This window comes from Schistocerca cancellata, chromosome 3, assembly GCF_023864275.1.
Source record: "Schistocerca cancellata isolate TAMUIC-IGC-003103 chromosome 3, iqSchCanc2.1, whole genome shotgun sequence".
Classification (NCBI taxonomy): domain Eukaryota; kingdom Metazoa; phylum Arthropoda; class Insecta; order Orthoptera; family Acrididae; genus Schistocerca; species Schistocerca cancellata.
Window position 1 is genome coordinate 772,456,401 of NC_064628.1, and position 21,089 is coordinate 772,477,489.

Consider the following 21,089-nt stretch of genomic DNA (forward strand, 5'->3'; position numbering starts at 1 on the left):
CATAAAACCGCTCGGCCACCCCGGCCGGCAAACGAAGAAGGAATAAGCTTAATTTTCGTTTTGCAGATTACATTATTTTATTTATTTTTCGAACCAGGAGAGCTTCAGGGAACTATGGAGGTGCTGAACAGAGCGTGTATGGCAGTAAACCTCAAGATTAGTTAGAGTAAGGCAAAAATACTGTGTAATCTGCACGCTGATGGTAAAGATAAATGATAAAATCATAGACACATTTGAGGAAGTTGTACACTTAGAGCAACTGTAAACATCAATCAAACGTACACCTAAAAAAATAATCGCAGAAGTAAACACTAAATGTTCCTTAAACGGAAGCTCTATAGCAAATGTACAAAGCCATCAAGAAATTACTGATATTGATATTAAATGCACAAAAAGTCCAAACGTGCAACGAAGTGCTGTATGTAGGCCAGAAGAAGGGCTGTCTGAGGAACAAACACGTGGATTACAGGAAATAGAACAAAAAGTGGCATTGATGCAATGAAATTGAAACAAGGATGAGTTGGGCTAACAGCGAAACAAAACGGTGGAAATGGCCTCGAGACATTCTGTATCCGAGTCTCCGTGATAAGAAAAGAGAAAAGACCAAGAAGGCGGGCTAGCGAAAAAGGAACTGGTGGCACAAAAAAAAAAAAAAAGAAAAGAAGAAAACGCAAGACGAACTTGGATATGACAAGTTCAAGATGGAGAAGGCTGGAAGAAACGTGCATTTCCTGAAAAGAAGTGAAGCACCAAAAAGAGGAAGAGGAAACGAAATGAAATTTCACTGGTTGACGGGGTAAGTGATGTTTCAGTGATTACAAAATAGAGCCAAGTTTACGAGAACTTGGAATTATGGACCCAATTATCAGTACGACGATGTACCCCCTCTGGCCTGCATGTGCTATTTCATTTGGGAACGGTGTCATAAACCTATAATATCTTTCCGCATCCTGCTGCCACAAGTATGTAGTGGCAATGGGACCGAGTGGACGTCCGAGCTGGTCCATGTACGTACCATCGATGACAGATCTAGGGATCGTGTTGGCCACGGGAATACCAAATAATCACCCAGACTGTTCATAGAGACAAGTTCCATGTTTGGACGAGAATTGTCCAATAGGAAAACGGCGCCGTGTCAGTGTCACATGAGAGGTAAAGCAATAAGATGCACGATGTCTCTGACGAACCGTTTGGCCATCGAGAGTTTCTCAAACACTACCAGCTGTAACATGAAGCCGAAGCCGACGTTTCCACACACCATCAGGCAAGACAAACACCACTGTGCCTGACTGAAATAACTGGAAGAGTAAGACCTCTCTCCAGGTCATCACCACATTTGTTGATAAGGATAATGCGTGATAGTGTAGAATCACGATTCATTGCTGAACACAATGCGACGCCATTCGTCGGATGTCCGAGCTTCCTCGTTTCGCTACTCTCCAAACACAGCCGTTTCTGTTGAAGTGTTAACGGCAGGCTACGCATGTGATGGTAATTCCTGAGCCTGTCCGTTGCTAGTGTCCGACGAACGGTACAGGATGACACACTCTGTTACAGGGATCCACTACTTGTTCTTGGATGGCACGTGCGGATGTGAAGTTGTTACGACGAGCTTGGTGCACAATATGGCAGTAACCGTTGTGGTGGACAGACGTGGTCCACCAGAATATTGGCAACAGTTATGCCTCTCCTCATGTTGCCGTGCCAGCCAACATCGGTCACATTCAGTTGCTAACCGGATCTGGTTGCTGCAAGATTCGTTCAGCCAGCCAAGTTGAGACCGACAACGAAGCCCCTTTCAAGCTGTTTTAGGTGCTGATAAGCTGTCTCATACGAGTAAGTGACTAATCCGTGTGCTACACAGTGATCGCTCAACATCTGACTATGTTCACGCAGCTTATATAACTGCCAGACGTAGTAACAACAGTAAACACGAGCAATTAACATTCACTCTATTGCCATTCTACCTATTATAGAGAACTGCAACTCTAATCATTTACATAACCATCCATGGTGTGTACGTGTACGAAGTTACATTGAGCTCTGAGCATATATCCTGGTTGATTTACTTTTTTGACACGCAGCATACATCCAGCACTATTTTTTAAACGATAATGATGAGCTCTAAAGCAGTTCACAATGCTATATTTCGGTGGGCACCATAGTGATGTACTTTAAACCACACTAGCCGCTGTTTGTGATTTTGTGGACTCTTCCCACAGTTATTATCACCAGATACTTTTCCATCTCATGCTGATTCAACAAACTGGAGAAGATAAAAGTGTCACCCAATACCGAAATTGTCAGAAACTTAATCTAAGATGCTGCAGTTGGTATACGTATCGGAGAGTATAGGACTTATCTGCTATAAGTCAGCAAGATACCAAAATCTCCCTGGACCTCTGGGAAAGGCTAATACTTCGCCATATCGAGCCGGCCGCTGTGGCTGAGCGGTTCCAGGTGCTTCAGTCTGGAACCGCACTGCTGCTAAGATAGCGGGTTCGAATCCAGCCTCGGGCATGGATGTGTGTGATGTCCTTAGGTTAGTTAGGTTGAAATAGTTCTAAGTCTAGGGGACTGATGACCTCAGATGTTAAGTCCCATATTGTTTAGAGCAATTTGAGCCATATCGAGATACGCTTTACACAAGCGGAAATGTTCCTTACCCTAGGAATATATTCAAATCAATGGAGGTGTGTGACGTGTCTTCCAGTGCCGACTGGAGACTCAAAATCGGGGTAAATTCTAATAATGCGACACTTTATAATCACTTGCGTACTGAATACTTTTTTGCATAAGAGAGGACTTTCGTGAAATAACCTATAAAACAGCGCACACACCCAGTGAAAGCGGTAACGAAAAGGCACTGAATGACTGAAGCGAGTCATAAAGTAACTTGCGAAGTAACGCTGTTCGTATCACTAGTTAGCAATACTAGTCAGAAAATTACTTCTGCATGACAAAAACCAAAATTAAACACAAACAGATCTAGAACTAATTGTATTTGTCACAACTGGAGAACTTTCTCAGTCAGCTATGAAAATCTCTCTTTCTGATGCTGTAGTACTTTATAGAAAGTACTGTAGAATCTTTAAATGAGCAGATAAGAGTAAATGATAAATAGGTAACCGATTTATGACAAATGTCCTTAACAATACCTAAAGTTTTCCATGTTTTTTTTTTTTAATAATAGCGTTATCAGGAGAAAGAAAACTGACGTTCTACGGATCGGAGGGTGGAATGTCAGGTGGGTTAGAAAATTTAAAAAGGGAAATGGACAGGTTAAAGTTAAATATAGTGGGAATTAGTGAAGTTCGGTGGCAGGAGAAACAAGACTTTTGGTCAGGTGAATAGATGGTTACAAATACAAAATCAAATAGGGATAATGCAGGAGTAGGTTTAATAATGAATAAAAAAAATAGGAATGCGGGTAAGCTACTACAAACAGCATAGTGAACACATTATTGTGGCCAAGATAGACACAAAGCCAATCCCTACTACAGTGGTACAATTTTATAGGCCAACTAGCTCCGCAGATGACGAAGAAATTGATGAAATGTGTGATGAGATAAAAGAAATCATTCAGATAGTGAAGGGAGACAAAAATTTAATAGTCATGGGTGACTCGAATTCGATAGTAGGAAAAGGGAGAGAAGGAAACGTAGTAGGTGAATATGGATTTGGGGGTAAGAAATGAAAGAGGAAGCCGCCTGGTAGAATTTTGCACAGAGCATAACTTAATCATAGCTAACTCTTGGTTCAAGAATCATGAAAGGAAGTTGTATACCTGGAAGAAGCCTGGAGATACCAGAAGGTATATGTTAGATTATATAATGGTAAGACGGAGATTTGGGAACCAGGTTTTAAATTGTAAGACATATCCAGGAGCAGAAGTGGACTCTGACCACAATCTATTGGTTATGAACTGTAGATTAAAACTGAAGAAACTGCAAAAAGGTGGGAATGTAAGGAGGTGGGACGTGGATAAACTGAAAGAACCAGAGGTTGCACAGAGTTTCAGGGAGATTAAAAGGGAACAGTTGACAGGAATGGGGGCAAGAAATACTGCAAGAGGAGAATGGGTAGCTTTGAGGGATGAAGTAGTGAGGACATCAGAGGATCAAGTAGGTAAAAAGACGATGGATAGTAGAAATCCTTGGGTAACAGAAGAAACGCTGAATTTAATTGATGAAAGGAGACAATATAAAAATGTAGTAAATGAAGCAGGCAAAAAGGAATATAAACGTGTCAAAAATGAGAGGGACAGCAAGTGAAAAATGGCTATGCAGGGATGGCTAGAGGAGAAATGTAAGGATGTAGAGGCTTATCTCACTAGTGGTAAGATAGATACTGCCTACAGGAAAATTAGCGTGACCTCTGGACAAAAGAGAACTATTTGTATGAATATCAAGAGCTCCGATGGAAACCCAGTTCTAAGCAAAGGAGAGAAAGCAGAAAGGTGGGAGGAGTATATAGAGCGTCTATACAGCGGCGATGTACTTGAGGACAATATTATTGAAATGGAAGAGGATGTAGATGAAGATGAAATAGGAGATACGATACTACGGGAAGAGTTTGACAGAGCACTGGAAGACCTGAGTCGAAACAAGGCCCAGGAGTGGACAACATTTCATTAGAATTACTGACAGCCTTGGGTGATCCAGTCCTGACAAAACTCTACCATCTGGTGAGCCGGACGTATGAGACAGGCGAAATACCCTCAGACTTCAAGAAGAATATAATAATTCCAATACCAAAGAAGCAGGTGTTGACAGATGAGAAAATTACCGAACTATCAGTTTAATAAGTCACGGCTGCAAAATACTAACACGAATTCTTTAGAGACGAATAGAAAAACTGGTAGAACTCGACCTCAGGGAAGATCAGTTTGGATTCCGTAGAAATGTTGGAATACGTGAGACAATACTGACCCTACGACTTATCTTAGAGAATAGGTTAAGGAAAGGCAAACCTACGTTTCTAGCATTTGTAAACTTAGAGAAAGTTTTTGACAATGTTCAGCAGAATACTCTCTTTCAAATTCTGAAGGTCTCAGGGGTAAAACACAGGGAGCGAAAGGCTATTTACAATTTGTACAGAAACCAGATGGCAGTTATAAGAGTCGAGGGGCATGAAAGGGAAGCAGTGGTTGGGAATGGAGTGAGACAGGGTTGTAGCCTCTCCCCGATGTTATTTAATCTGTATATTGAGCAAGCAGTAAAGGAAACAAAGAGAAAAATTCGGAGTAGGTATTAAAATCCACGAAGAAGAAATAAAAACTTTGAGGTTCGCCGATGACAATGTAATCCTGTCAGAGACGGCAAAGGACTTGGAAGAGCAGTTGAACAGAATGGACGGTGTCTTGAAAGGAGGATATAAGATGAACATCAACAAAAGCAAAACGAGGATAATGGAATGTAGTCGAATTAAGTCAGGTGATGCTGAGGGAATTAGATTAGGAACTGAGACACTTAAAGTAGCAAATGAGTTTTGATTGAAGAAGCAAAGTAACTGATGATGGCCGAAGTAGAGAAGATATAAAATGTAGACTGGCAATGGCAAGGAAAGCGTTTCTGAAGAAGAGAAATTTGTTAACATCGAGTATAGGTGTATGTGTCAGGAAGTCGTTTCTGAAAGTATTTGTGTGGAGTGTAGCCATGTATGGTTCAAAAATGGTTCAAATAGCTCTGAGCACCATGGGACTTAACTTCTGTGGTCTCAGTCCCCTAGAACTTAGAACTACTTAAACCTAACTAACCTAAGGACATAACACACATCCATGCCCGAGGCAGGATTCGAACTTGCGACCGTAGCGGTCACGCGGTTCCCGACTGAAGCGCATAGAACCACACGGCCACACCAGCCGGCGCCATGTATGGAAGTGAAACATGGACGATAAGTAGTTTGGACAAGAAGAGAATAGAAGCTTTCGAAATGTACTGCTACAGAAGAATGCTGAAGATTAGATGGGTGTATCACGTAACTTATGAGGAGGTATTGAATAGAACTGGGGTGTAGAGGAGTTTGTGGCACAACTTGACTAGAAGGAAGGATCGGTTAGTAGGACATGTTCTGAGGCATCAAGGGATCACCAATTTAGTATTTGAGGGCAGTGTGGAGGGTAAAAATCGTAGAGAGAGACTAAGAGATGAGTACACAAGGCAGATTCAGAAGGATATATGTTGCAGTAGGTGGGAGATGAAGAAACTTGCTCAAAATAGAGTAGCATGGAGAGCTGCATCAAACCAGTCTCAGGACTGAAGACCACAACAACAACGGCGTCGAATGCCTGAGACCTCCGTTTAAAATTAAATTTAGCTACGTAGTTATTACACTGACTTCAACACAAGCACTAACATTCATAATAAAGTCATTTAAATCATAACATTTGTTGTTCATGACAAAATTTGCAGTCATTTTTTCTACTCATTTAGCAGGGACACATTTTAGATTTCCTGAAACATACAGCACATAAAAGCCGTTAACGAAATTTCATACTTCTATCTAACTTTACTTTCACTAACAGTCTGAAAAATTTTTGAAATGATTACGTATTAGCGGCTTCTTCGGCATCTCTCTACATGTAATACACTATTTGAGTTACAGTATGAATTAAAGAAAATTAATATTGGCAACGCTGTTTACACATACAACAGTAATGTACGCTATTTATTATGTAATACAGTACAGGCTACTAGAATCCTACGTGATTTACCAAATGTGTTTGGCTTTAAGAATCAAAACATTAGTTTACATTTCAGCCCAGGCAATGTTAAAATTGATTTAAGCCGCATACAATGGCTGTCAGTATCAAATGTATGTCATGTTAACGGCTGCCATCTGATGGGGATCTGATTTTATGTGATGTCCCTCAGGGTTTCTATCGCCAAGATGAGAGGTGAAAGACGAAAGTTAGCTGATGGGGAGGCTGCGGGTGTAATGGTTAGTCGTAGCTACTGAATGTCAGTTACCTAGTGTTATTATTAGAATGCTTAGCGATCTGTAGCGAACAGGTGAACATACGATGAGCGTATTTGCCACAATGCACTAAGATCAACTCAGATATTATTCTGTGCACTCTACACTGACTGTAATTACACATTTATGACTCCGATTCAAACTTTCCTGCTCAGAGTGAAGGATGATGCGTACAGGCGCTCAACGGCGAGGTTATCACAGGCTGCGCAAATTGAGCTACGGACCTTATGCGACTGTCCTAGTTCACGATCAGAAAGGGCAGTGAGTGATAATTGCATCAGAAATAAAATTACCAGTTCGCTGTTAGGTGGTTAGGTAGCAACAGAATTCTGGCTGACTCGTCTGTTCAAATAGAAATCTAAGATCATTAATATAATACCTGGCTAGGTGATGGCTACGAACAATTATATTGCGTACATAGTATCGTTAGTAATTTACATTGCCAAGTTCATTTTGTTTGCATATGATCTAAACACTCTAATAAACTGAGAATCGAATGCATCTTAGTAGCCAGTTGATAATGGAAAGTCCATGAAAGATTCTTAGCCAACTCATTGTAGTTCAGTTTTGAAAGACACTTATTTATACTCATAAATGTGAGGACCTGGGGACAAAGGTATTGAAAGCTTTAAATTCTTGTGACTTCAGCTGGACGGACTCAATTTGGAACGCACTTTTGTTGAACTATTTAAGTACCTAAATAATACTTTGTTTCAATGCAGATTTTGTTAGACATTGTTAGCGTAAAAATAATGGCTGGCAACTCCTCAAACAAATTGGCCGAATTATATGTGGTATGAAGTCAACCCATTCTGCACAACCATTTTAAAAGAACTCCGTTTACTACACACATCAAACAAAGTTTTGCATCACCGCGGTTCCGGAAGTTCTGGAACCTGTACAGAATATGGCCCTCTTTATTGCGCATGAAAACCACACATTGCATGTTATAGCACCATACAGCGAGACCTCTAATGCCCAGTAGCATGTCCTCTTGCATTGATGCATGCCTGTATTCCTCGTGCCATGCTATCCACAAGTTCATCAAGGCACTGTTGGTTCAGATTGTCCCACTCCTCAACGGCGATTCGGCGTAGATCCCTCAGAGTGGTTGGTGGGTCACGTCGTCCACGAATAGCCCTTTTCAATCTATCCCAAGCATGTTTGTTAGAGGTCATGTCTGGAGAACATGCTGGTCACTCTATTCGAGCGATGCCATTGTCCCGAAGGAAGTCATTCACAAGATGTGCACGATGGGGACACGAATTGTCGTCCATGAAGACGAATCCCTCGCCAATATGCTGCCAACATGGTTGCACTATCGGTCGGAGGATGGTGTTCACGTATCGTACAGCCGTTACGGCGCCTTCCATGACCACCAGCGGCGTACGTTGGCCCCACGTAATGCCACCGCAAAACAACAGGGAACCTACACCTTGCGGCAGTCGCTGGACAGTGTGTGTAATGCGTTCAGCCTGACCGGGTTGCTTCCAAACACGTCTCCGACGATTGTCTGGTTTGAAGCATATGTGACTCTCATCGGTGAAGAGAACGTGATGCCAATCCTGAGAGGGCCATTCGGCATGTTTTTGGGCCGATCTGTACCGCGCTGCATGGTGACGTGGTTGCAAAGATGGACCTCGCCATGGACGTCGGGAGTGAAGTTGCGCATCACGCAGCCTATTGCGCACAGTTTGAGGCGTAACGCGACGTGGATTGAAAATTGCCCATCAGACCTTAGTTTTTTACACACACAGGAGATAATCGACCAACAATAATTGGAGATAACGAATGCTACTGCTTGGGTACATTATCTGTGTAAAAGTAATTCGTCACGACATCCAAAGGAAATTAAGAATTAAAAAAAACTTTGGGATTATGTATTATCCAAAGGAATTGGAGATGCGTTTTTTGTTGTCAAGGAATACTGTTCCTTTTTCCCATCATCCCAAATCCGAAGGAGGAATAGAGGATTAGGATTTTACATCACGTTCAGGAAGAGCACAAGTTAGTATTAGGTAAGAACAGACTCTCTCGTCTCCATCGCGGAATTCGATGTAAGTCATTTAGTATAACCAAGGAAAACCGAAATATGAATAGTTGGACGGGGATTTGAACTATCATCTTTCCGTAAGCAATAGTATTTACGATTAGATGTAACCTGCTTCGACGGATCCAAACGAACATCTTGAAATCTGAAAATAAAAATTGAAACTTCTGTGCACACTACCTGAAAAAAAATAAAATAAATAAAACAAAACGGAACTTCATGGATTGAATAATTACACGATACTTCTGTAATTACAGTATCATGTCAAATTCGTAAAGAACCTAACAGTATGTGGCCACTTATCAGAATGATGTTGCACCACCTCTGGCCTGGATGCGTGCACTGATTAGGCACTGGACGCGGCGCTGGGACAGAGTTGACGTCCAACCTGGCACCACGCATGTTCCATCTGGGACAGATTTGAGGACCTTTCTCGCCATGGGAGTGCTTCAGCACCACGTGTATAACTTATAGAGACACGTGCCATCAGTAGACGAGTATTGCCCCGCTGAAAAGAGACACCACGATATCATCTCTTGATAAGAAACGCACGAGAACTCACGATATTCGTGACGTACCGTTGTGTCATTATGGTTCCATCTATCGCTAACAGCTGTGACAAATGGTCATACCCACACCATGACGTTAGAAGTAACAACGCTTTGCTTCTCCGAAACATTCGAAGACAGGGACCTCTCCTCAGTTTGCGAGCATACTCTCCATTGGGGACCGATGCCCTCAGCAGTTTGGACCCATAGGAACTTGCAACAAACCAAAAAACCGTAGTCTTGATTTGTGCTTATCAGGGTTACTGCAGAACCGCGATTCATCGATGAACACAATGTGACGACATTCATGACCAGTCCTTGCTTACCGGTGGTGGCGCCACTCCAAATGCAACCGTTTGTGTTGTGGCGTTAACGGCAGACTACGCATGGGAAAGTCATTCTGTAGTTGCTGTTGGTCTCTGATCAACTGTGCATGGCGTCACAAAATGTTACAAGGAGTCCTTTACGTGTTAGAATTATATATTAATACCTTCAGCTGCTGACGGGCGTTGATATATATCAACGGGGACAGGTGAAAATGTGTGCCCCGACAGGGACTCGAACCAGGGATCTCCTGCTTACATGGCAGACGCTCTATCCATTTTTTTCCTGGTATTCTTCTTTCACAGAGGCACAGTTCCAAGTTTTGGTGAGTATGTGGCAGGCAGGTGGCGGCAGGAAGGGCCGGGGTCAAGAAAGTTGAGGCCTGGCCACCCTGTTGCTCCAAACCTGTCAAAAACTCACATTCTTTGGCTATATTTTTATGGTTTTCATTATTGGTTTTTATTAATATATCTGGTTCTGTTTGTTTCTTTTTTTCGAGTACTACTGCGCTGATAATGATAAATAATTAAATAACCTGTAGTAGCGGTGAATTTTTATTCTGTGCCTCGGTTGGCAGAGTGGCTGCAGTTGCTGCTGAGTAACCTGATTGAACTATCCAATTCGTTTCTTTCAAATAAAATATTTAACATATTGCCAACGTACTTTTTTGTGTGTGGGAATCGACTCCTGTGCCAGAATGCTGTTGACATGTATTCTTGAAATACAAGGGTATCACCATCTCCATTTAGGTTAATGACATAATTAACAAAATTTCCGAGCAGCCACATCACTGTATTGTTTTTCGTTGCGGGATAGAACGTGTAGTCAGGCCAGAGTAATAGATCGGTGGTGAAGGTTTGTTTCGAACTCCTGGCGAGAAGTGGTAGTTTTTGCCTGACCCACTTCCAGAGTTCATCAGATGGCCGGAACATGTGAATCTGTGCCTCAGGGTGTCTAGTAAGCCACATTTTCCACAAACGTCGCGATCACAGGGTCCGATGCGGTGGAGCTTTTCATTGGTCGGAATTACATTGTTAACAACTTTATACCAAGTCGAAGCCACCTGTATTGTATGTATGGCCAAGCTGATATTGTCCCACACTGTGTTCAACGTTACGTTTGGGTACTTCAGTTCAATGGAAGGTGGACTAGCAGTCTTCCGCCACGCACCAATCAAATGCTTTGTAGTTAAGGCAGATTATTGTAAAATATCTGCACCTAAATTGCTCGTTTCAAGGAAGAATTCACGAATATACTTTAGTTGGTAATGAAGTCTACCAACGTCAATTGGAGGCACCATACTTGCTGGGCGGAGAATGTGAAACAGCTTCGATGTCACGGAATGAGAGTAGGTGTTACCTATCACGACGATTATACGTATGTAGAGAGATTTTGCCTTCTTACTAATGTCCGCCAGTGCCAAGCCTCCTGTTTGTCTAGACGTCGCGATGGTACTATACCCCACTTTGAATATGATGTGACCCTGCCACAAATATCTGCTACACAGTAGCATTTTTTTTTCTATCATTTTCGGGATAGGGAACACCTGCGCCACTTAGTAGACTTTACACAGAATATAGGTGTCAAGAATTCTGATTTTCTCGATGAGATTCGTTACCCGCCATGTATTTTCAAGCACAGCTCTTTGCAGTTTCTCTGTTGTCCGTTTCCAGTTCTGAGCTGCCATTCGTAATGGACACTTGTGTTCAAGGATGCCTAGAGATGTATGACGTTCTACAGCGGTGGCCCACGGAATAGTGACAGAGTCGAATCCTCTGATATTTAAAAGTTTGCATTTGTGCTCCTGAGGCTTGTCCGTAGGTGTCAATCACTGATTTAACTGTGGTAACATCACTGTGGCGGCGTAAGAGAACCGCAACATTATCTGCATAGGCTCGGACGGTGAGATTCTCCCCTAAAACAGTCAGTCCAGTGAGGGTCGCGCTCAGTCTCCTCAATAGCGGCTCAAGGGAGAGCACAAAAAGCGACGTGGAAAGCGGACTGCCCTGCGGGACACCCCGTTGGATGCTAATATCTTTCGCTAGTTGTCCGTAAACGGTGATTTTGGCACGTACCCCAGTGATCATATTCCGTATGACAGTCACAACCCGGTCGTCGAGTCCTGTTTGCCGCAGTACCTGTACTAGATAATAGTGACTAACACGATCAAAAGCTTTCTTAAAATCGACAGACAGCAAGGCACATTGGACATCAGTCACCGCAGCGGTGGAATTGACATCGCGATATTCTGCAATTGGTGTCATAATTGACCTCCCCGGGATGCAAGATTGATGTCGTCGGACGAGTTTCTGAAGCATCGGCGTCTGTCTGGTGTTAACGGCTCGGGCTACTGTCTTGTAATCAAAATTCAAAGAGTGAGTGGACGGAAATCGTCAAGTGTATTGCGGCCTGGATTCTTGCGAACTAAATTCTTCCTGCTTTGAATTCGAAAGGAATAGGAGTTCCCCGCGCTACTTAATTGACAACCTCAGTATAGGCGCCACCTACGACATCCCAGAACTTAGCATAAAACTCCTTGAGCAGGCCGTCTGGACCAGGGGATTTCTTGGTCGGCGATTTTAAGATGAGTTCGAAAATCTCTGGTGCCGTGAACTCTAATAAAAATTATTCATTATCAGCAGGAGTGACATCGCTATCAATAACCCCTACCATATCTGCAATAGACGCTGCATTAGTGTCTTCGAGGGAGTACTGTTCAAAATGTCGGTGGAGTGTCTGAACAATATCGTTTTGATTTGATAGGAGGCCCCCACCTCCCCTCCTCAAACCATCAATAAGCATGCGTCTGCCACGGGACTGGTGCCGAATCAAGTGATACATGCTCGCTGGCTCTGCTTCGACGACAGATTTGGGTTTAGATTTAAGCAGAAGACCTTGCAAATGTTTCCGCTTCAAGCTCAAGAGTTTAGCCTTCACACTCTTAATTGCTGTTAGGTTGGCGTTGGTGAGACCGACGTTGTCGTACAATTCGCGAAGTATTGTATAGTAAAACTCAAATGTCTTCTTCTTATCTTGTGCTACCCGAGCTCCATAATAAATTAAACCTTTTCTCAGTTTCGGTTTCGCTGCATGGATCCACTAGTCAGCTCTGGAGGAAAAATTGCCAATCGTGCGTAAACAGGCATTCCACGTGGTACGGATTACATCTTCGGTTTCGCTGTCATCCACGTGAGCAATGTTTAATCTCCATGAGGGGTCGGTAAAATTTTGCAGGCTGTCTATCTAAGTTAACAGTGGCGGAGAGGGCACAATGATAGGAAAAGCACGTCGGAATAACATCAACTGAAAGAAGCCTATAACTCATACTGTCAGATGTACATCCTATCCAGTCAGCTGCAGGAGGTAGAGGGGAAGCATGTGAATTTCACTGGGGTGGGATATCTAAGCTCGCAAACGTCTTTCAGGTTACTATTCCGAACAAGATCGTATAGCTCTTTACAGTAATTAAAACTAGGAACCTGCTCTTTGTTATGGAGCACGCAGTTAAAACAGCCCCCCCCCCCCCCCACCATTAAAATATTTTGAGGGCATCTCCTTAACAGATAAAGCACCTCCTCTTTAAAAAATCGGGATCGTTCTGACCTGTTGCTCGTGCCTGACGGTGCATATAAGTTCATGAGAATGACACCATAGACTTGAGAGCCGATCCCTCGACCGGAACCTTGTAAGAGGTATGCGCTGCCTGAGATATGTGAGCTATAAGAGAATCCGAGGCCAAAGAGCAGTGTTGACTGCAGTACGAACTGTGTAGCAGTAGCAGTATGTTGTCAGTAGCGAGCTGTCGCCTGTCTGCGCTTGTCAGTCCTGTCTGTTGTATCATGTTGGCTGGGCCGGTCGCGGTGCAGCGATGCCGGAGCATGAGTATTATTGTATAAGGTAAAAAAAGCAGCCTAGTGCATATCTAGTAATATGATGTAAACTCACACGTAAATCTTTAAAAAATGTCCTAATAATAATCTTTGTCTAATTTCTAACAAGCATTCATTTCAATTTAAAGAATTTAATATTTTTTTTAATGCATGATCATTCCGATTGTTGCAAAAGGAAAATCATTTGCTTCCTTTCATAAAAAACAAATGTATAGGCCAGCATTGCACAGAGCTGTGCCGGAAAAGAGCTATTGTAAGAGCAGATTAGAGTGTAACCTCCCCACAGAAATTAATGTATATAATTAATGTGATTCTTATTTAGTGTAACCTCTCTACAGAAATTCATTTTCATTTATAACCTCCCTACAGAAATTCGTTCACATTTAACCTCCACACAAAATTTATTTCCCATTTAATGTAAGCTCGAAACAGAAAAATTCCTAAACCTCGTAATAAAAAATAAATTCAGTAACCTGGTAAAATTTAGACGACAGCAGTGCTGCGCCATGGCCCTGTAAGATCATTCTGAATAAAAAGCAAAAATTCTCACCTCGATAAAGTCGGCAACTATCTGCTCTTACAATAGCTCTTTTCCAGATTCTCTTATAGCTTACATATCTCAGGCAGCGCATACCTCTTACAACCTAAAAGTTCAGTCGCGTGGATTGGAATGCCCTCCCGTATCAGGATAACAGTTCCTGTGTCTTCTTCAGGAGCCACGTTCTGGATAGTCTTAAAACCGGGGATGGACAAGCGTAAAATGCAAACTTCCTGCTGGAGGGCAATATCTGCTTCCGACTCATAAAGGAATTGTTGGATTGTTGCTATTTTTTATGCTGATGTCATCTTATTGATGTTTAGAGAAAGTATTTTATAAGAACCTTCAACATCGCAGCGCGTCAGCAATCGTTGGTTAATATATTAAAAAACTAAAAACCCGCCTCGCTTGCGAAAAAAGCACCTAGTGTAAAGAACAACTGCTGTGGTTGGCAGGAGAGCCAACACCATGTTACTAGAGGAGGCCGAAAGGCTCACGCAGGCTGGCGTGAGGTCTGGAACAGGACAAGGAAATTAGAATTTAGAAAAACGGACGTAGCTGGTGGAATACTTAACTTTAATCCATTAATGGTGAACGTCGCTCTTGACGGTACATGATTCACAATATCAATAGTAACTGAATATGGCGCCTTGCTAGGTCGTAGCAAGTGACGTAGCCGAAGGCTATGCTAAACTATCGTCTCGGCAAATGAGAGTGTATTTTGTCAGTAAACCATCGCTAGTAAAGTCGGCTGTACAACTGGGGCGAGTGCTAGGAAGTCTCTCTAGACCTGCCGTGTGGCGGCGCTCGGTCTGCAATCACTGATAGTGGAGACACGCGGGTCCGACGTATACTACCGGACCGCGGCCGATTTAAAGGCTACCACCTAGCAAGTGTGGTGTCTGGCGGTGACACCACAACAACAGTAAAACCCACAAGTGCCTAAGAAAACCTTTGTCAATGATTAAACGAACACCATAGCTATACATTTATAAACGAAAAAGAAAAGCAACAAACAGTACATACGTACAAAGTCAAAACCACTACTTAACTTAATGGTTTACGCTCCACCTCACACCGGCCTATGTTCGATGGTTCTGAAGATGATGTAGTTATCTACGCCGAAACCTGAGTTAACACTTAACACTTGGTGCTTTTTTCGCAATCGAGGCGGGTTTTTAGTTTTTTAATGAAATATTTTATAAGCTTAAGCTATGAACACAGGTAGACTCGGCCGAACTGGTTAAAGAAAACTCGCCTTTAGTCTAAGTCCATTTTAGCTGGAGTCGGAGGACCTACTTCGTTATCATCAATCCGAGGTTCATTAGCCGCAGACTGTGTATTTTTCTTCCTCACGGCATTTACATTCGGCTGGGCTTTGGTCCTACGGCGTCCTGTAGGAGGGAAGCTCGCTTCAGACGGAGACGTGGGAGGATCTAAGCCATCAGTGTTCAGCTGTGCGTGCACCGTGTCGGGAGTCTGCGTTGCAGACGGAGTTTCAGCCAGAGGTAATCCGTTGTCACTGGGTTGCTGACCAACACCACGCCCCTCGCCTTGTTGGTTGCAGGTTGGAACCGGGCACGCTTCAGTTCGTTTACGAGCACTACCTTCCTTGTTATTATTTGGAGGAAATCCCGCCGTTGCCATCGACACCGCGCCGTCACTAGGCAAGCTCGGCATAAACACATCAAGAGGCTGGTCGCGTCGTGGGTCGGCTCGTTGTGATTCCTCAACCGGGCCCGCCACGACCGACATCAATACAGCTGGAGACTGTTGTGAATCTGGGGCGGATTGCGTGTTATTCTCCGTGACGTCAGCGGCTGCTATCGCCTCTGCCGTGTCACCTACTGCTGCTACAACAACTGTTGCTGCTATCGGTTTTGAGACTTCGGTTTCAGGCACGTTCGGCAATGAGTCTTGACGCACGCCCTGTCCTGAGTCAATGTCTTCGTCATCCGTACTACTCCCCTCATACGTCCGACGTCGTTTATGGGTAAAAGGGTGTATGTCCGGCTTATGCGATTCAGGTTTAGCATGTAACGAGGGAAAATCCACACGCGGTAATGTATCACCCTGCGGTAAAACATCAGCAGTAGGTGGTCCTCTCGCAGCTGTTACTTGTGGCTCCTTTACGAGATCAGCTAAGGTTAATTTCCTACGCTGCTCCAAGGTGTTTTTTAAAACTAACACACGCTTAGGACAATTCGTGCAAACGTGACCACTCTCATTACAGATAAAACAAGTTGCCGTCTGACCAGTGCAAGTCACATGAGCGCGGTACCCACAGACACTGAGATATGAGGGGATATTCTGTTTAACATGCATTTGCACCAACCGTACGCCGCTAAAACACTATAGTCTATGCTGGCTTTACCGCCGTTCGTTATGGACATACTTCACCTCTCCGTAATGACTCAGAACCTCTTTTAGATTACAGTTTTCGACTTAAGGCGCAGGTTAAAGACACGTACATTGACATAATCAATATCTGCATTCGAAATGATAACTGTACTCACCGACGCGTCACGGTGACGGAACTCGGCTTTTCCTCCATGTTTCAGCAAAATTTTGTCCAGCAACACCTGGTTATACAACTTCACGAAAAAACAGTATAGCTCAGTATCGTAGTAGGCGGTGTGCACTTGAGCGGAAGTGATGGCGATAAAATTGACGATCCAGTCGTGAATTTCTAACGAGCTCGGTTGCACAGGTCTGGTAGATTTATCAAACTCAAAACACAGGGTACATCGGAGGCACTCTAGACGCGATCATGGCGAGAAAGCGGTCGAAACGGCTCACTAAAAAAAACACCACAAAACACTAGAACGAGATACAAAGACACGACAGTAAACGACGGCACAGAACACAATATAAACCATCGCACTTAACAGTTTTCAAGCGCGAGGCGGAGCGGAAGTATACACGTCGGAACAGCTCGACGTCTGAAGCAGGAATGCCCATCTGAGCCACAGAGAGCACAGCGGATAGCGCGACTGCAGGGACTATCTCGCGCACGCCTCCCGCGAGACCCACATTCTCACCTCATATGTCCACACACTACATTCGTAGTGTCCATACCCAACACACTCATTACTCGTGGAAGACATTCTTACCAAGTCGCATAAAAGTTCGGGTAATACGTGTGCGTCCGCACAGAAGAGGAAGGTCATGGCCGGTATTGCCAGAACTATATACTTAATATATGGTGTCTGTGCGTGGGGCACAATTCGGTTATCCTCGCTTGCGCTGGCTAGACGTGTCTACTTTCCCTGCCCTTCTTTCCCCAAGCGGCCCAACGTCGGACTCCTGTCACCTCCTATGACCACAGATCTGGATACAGTATGATTGGAAGAGCCAATGAGGCACCTTTCAGTCTCTGTCAGGTGCTCATAACGCTGCCTAACTTGCGTACGCCGCATATCGGTGTCCTTCAAGGTTATCAGTCAACATCTAACATCGTCCACGTCCTATATATACTCCACCAGGCCTGGTAACAACACTGAACACGAACAACACTAATGGACTTCAGTGGGCGTTCTACCTGTCACAAAGTACTGCAGATCTAACCATGTACGTACTAGCCGATGCTGTGTCCTCAACTGAAGTAACATTGACATCTGACTAATTCTTCTGGGTGTATAAATTTTTTGCCAGGCAGTGTAATTACAGATGTCACACACGAAATACATTCTAGATTGTAAAATAATGAGATAGTGTAATGGCCATACCGGCGTAAAAATGTGCGCTATCATTAACTAAAGAGATGTTCTGCTCCATTTCAAACATTAAAACTGAAAAATAAAATAAGAAAAATGTTCAGTATCAATATCTTGCGGTGATCAGGAAATCGATGAAAGTACATTACAGGTGATAAACTGTTTGATGAAAATGAACATAAACTTCCGATCTAAAGGTTCAGTTATTATACAGATGACTCTTGGCCGTTTGAGACAGGTGAAAGCCGTCATCTGTACAGATAATCGTGAATCTCTCGAAAAATAAACGCTAACAGAAAACTATTTTAGTAATCATAGTCGTCTCCAAACGATAGACGAATATGAATAATGACGCATCTCGTAAGTCTATTGTCTTACCATTTAGCGTCTTCCTAAGTACCGCCGAGACAGATGCTGCTATATCGCTATCGCTATTAATGGTTCAAATGGCTCTGAGCACTATGGGACTTACATTCTGAGGTCATGAGTCCCCTAAACTTAGAACTACTTAAACCTGACTAACCTAAGGACATCACACGCCCGAGGCAGGACTCGAGCCTGCGACCGGAGCGGTCGCGCGTTTCTGGACTCTAGCGCCTAGAACCGCTCGGCCACCCCGGCCGGCGCGCTATTTAAGTATCGCAGCCTGCGTGCTGTTCTGCTGCTCAGCGACTGCAACATGTCCCTCTGTTTACAGTGCAAGATCGATGTAAGTAACAGAGCCTCGTCCAATATACTTACGGATGAGACATTGCAGATGTGGCTACGGTACGCAACAAGACAGAAAGAACTAGATTATCAGCAGGAAAGTCTACATATTCAATAAAACGAGTAAAGAAAAGTGTACTTCATTTCTCAGACGGCAAATAGAACGATTTCATTCGGGCAGAGTATATGTAGAGGAAATGTGGCTCGAGTTCAGACGAAAAGATGACGAAGTCTCAGAAGAATAAAAGATGGTAGACTACCTCCTTAGCACATAGGCAGTGTCATCACGCTTCTTAAGAAACACCACCAACTGCACGTTAGGTACAGATACAAACCAAAGCAAAAAGCTGCAGTTATGTTGACATTAGTTAAAAATCGCTCCGCTACCAGAAAGGTAGTCTTACCTTCAATAGCTGTCGTAGCAAAATGTTATCATAGACTATAAAATGCCTACGAACTTAGTTCATATATTAAAGCTGTCAGTGGCACTAAAATCAAGAGTCCAAACACCCAGAAAAAGACGCATTAACAGAGTAAATCCAGAACAGATAAAGAAGGATGGTGCAAATGTTCACAGGCTTCTTTGACCAACGAGTGAGTTTAACGGAAAAGTTGAAACATCTTACCTCGTAGACACTTAAAAAAATACGTTGTACGCTTCGTATACTTGGAGAGAACCTGCTCAGGAAATATCGAAAACCGAACTTTAGGGTATGAACTACAAATGTTCTTGAACCCCTGCCCCACAGTGATCGAGCTGATAAAATGCAGCTAATACAATCTCACTTGCAGGTGACCAAGCAGTCATTATTACCACAGTCCATCTCTTCTGGGGGCGAGAAGAAAATCGTAGTAAGTGTTACATCAGAAGTATTTTCTGCTACGATCTATACATTGGCTCCCCGTCTATCTGTAGACGCACATGTCCATTCTTATCCTTTGCCTAAATAAGCCACCAGCTGTTCGGTCATTTCGTCATGTGCTATAGTTCCAGCGGCATTGTAATCTTTGAAAGGTGGGCAAAATTCACAGAGACTGTCACATAAGTCAGATAACGCATTTATGCCTCATATACACTAATACCTATGGCATATCTTATGTAATCCTTCAAAACATGTTCCAACAGTGTTGTAACTACATTTCATCCCCAGTCCGTGAAGCTATTATGATTCATGAACGTTGTTTGCCAATGATATATCAGGGTAAACTGGGACGGTACTCCACCAAACGGTATTAAGCACACATACACATAAATATCACAGCTACTGAAATAAATACAAATGTCTAAATGTAAAACATTGATTTATCCAGTAATAAAGGTATTCAACTTTCATTTGGTCGTTGTGCAAATAGTCCTAGTCTGCGCCAGTGTCCCCTCCAGCGATTAACTCCTAACTGGTATATACGACGTTGCTCCATGGCGATGCACCGTATTGTCGCTAGGCTGCTGATTTCCTGTCGAACTCACCATTGACATACATGGCCATTACTTCAGCTGACACGTTGATGTAGGTGGGCTTCGATGGAACTGCAGAACGCAATGGAACTGGAACTCTCCGTTACGGCACGGAAAGCGGCTTATATCTTGATCTGTCTAGTGATATGAAACCGCGACCTACTTGTTCCACATGACTGCTAACGTAAAGCACAGTTCCTGCTATGCTGGCGACCTCTGTTGTAGGTCGCTCTAATAGTTAATGTTCTCGCTCCGCCTGGCGTGTAGGCTGCCGCGTGCAACCTGGATTGCTACAAGAAAGCCTAGTCTGCAATGACGCTGTGACCAAGCGAATAGCGGTCACTACAAGTACAAAAATATCTGTTACTTCCTGACCTCCTCCGGAGACAAAAAATACGTCTTAATCTTGAGAAATATCACAATTTATTATCCAAATATTCAAAATAACTCTTGCTAATGCCAAGTTGATGACAATGATGATGATGATTACGATGATGATGATGATGATGATGATGATGATGATGATAATGGAAATGTTGTGTGGCTAGGGCCTCCCGTCAGGTAGGCCGGTCGCCTGATGCCCGTCTTTCGAGTTGACTTCACTTCGGCGACTTGCGTGTCGATGGGGATGAAATGATGATGATAAAGACAACAAACACCCAGACCCTGAGCGGAGAAAATCTCCAACCCAGCCGGAAATTGAGCCCGGGCAGTTAGGTACGACATTCCGTCCCGCTGACCAGTCAGCTACCAGGGGCGAACATGACGATGATGATCAGTGGCTTAGGGCGCTAAATGGGAGGGTCATCAGCGCCCTTGCTTTTAATAGATACTGACGAGTTTGGTGACAAATCTAATAAAAAAGTAACATCACATTTGAA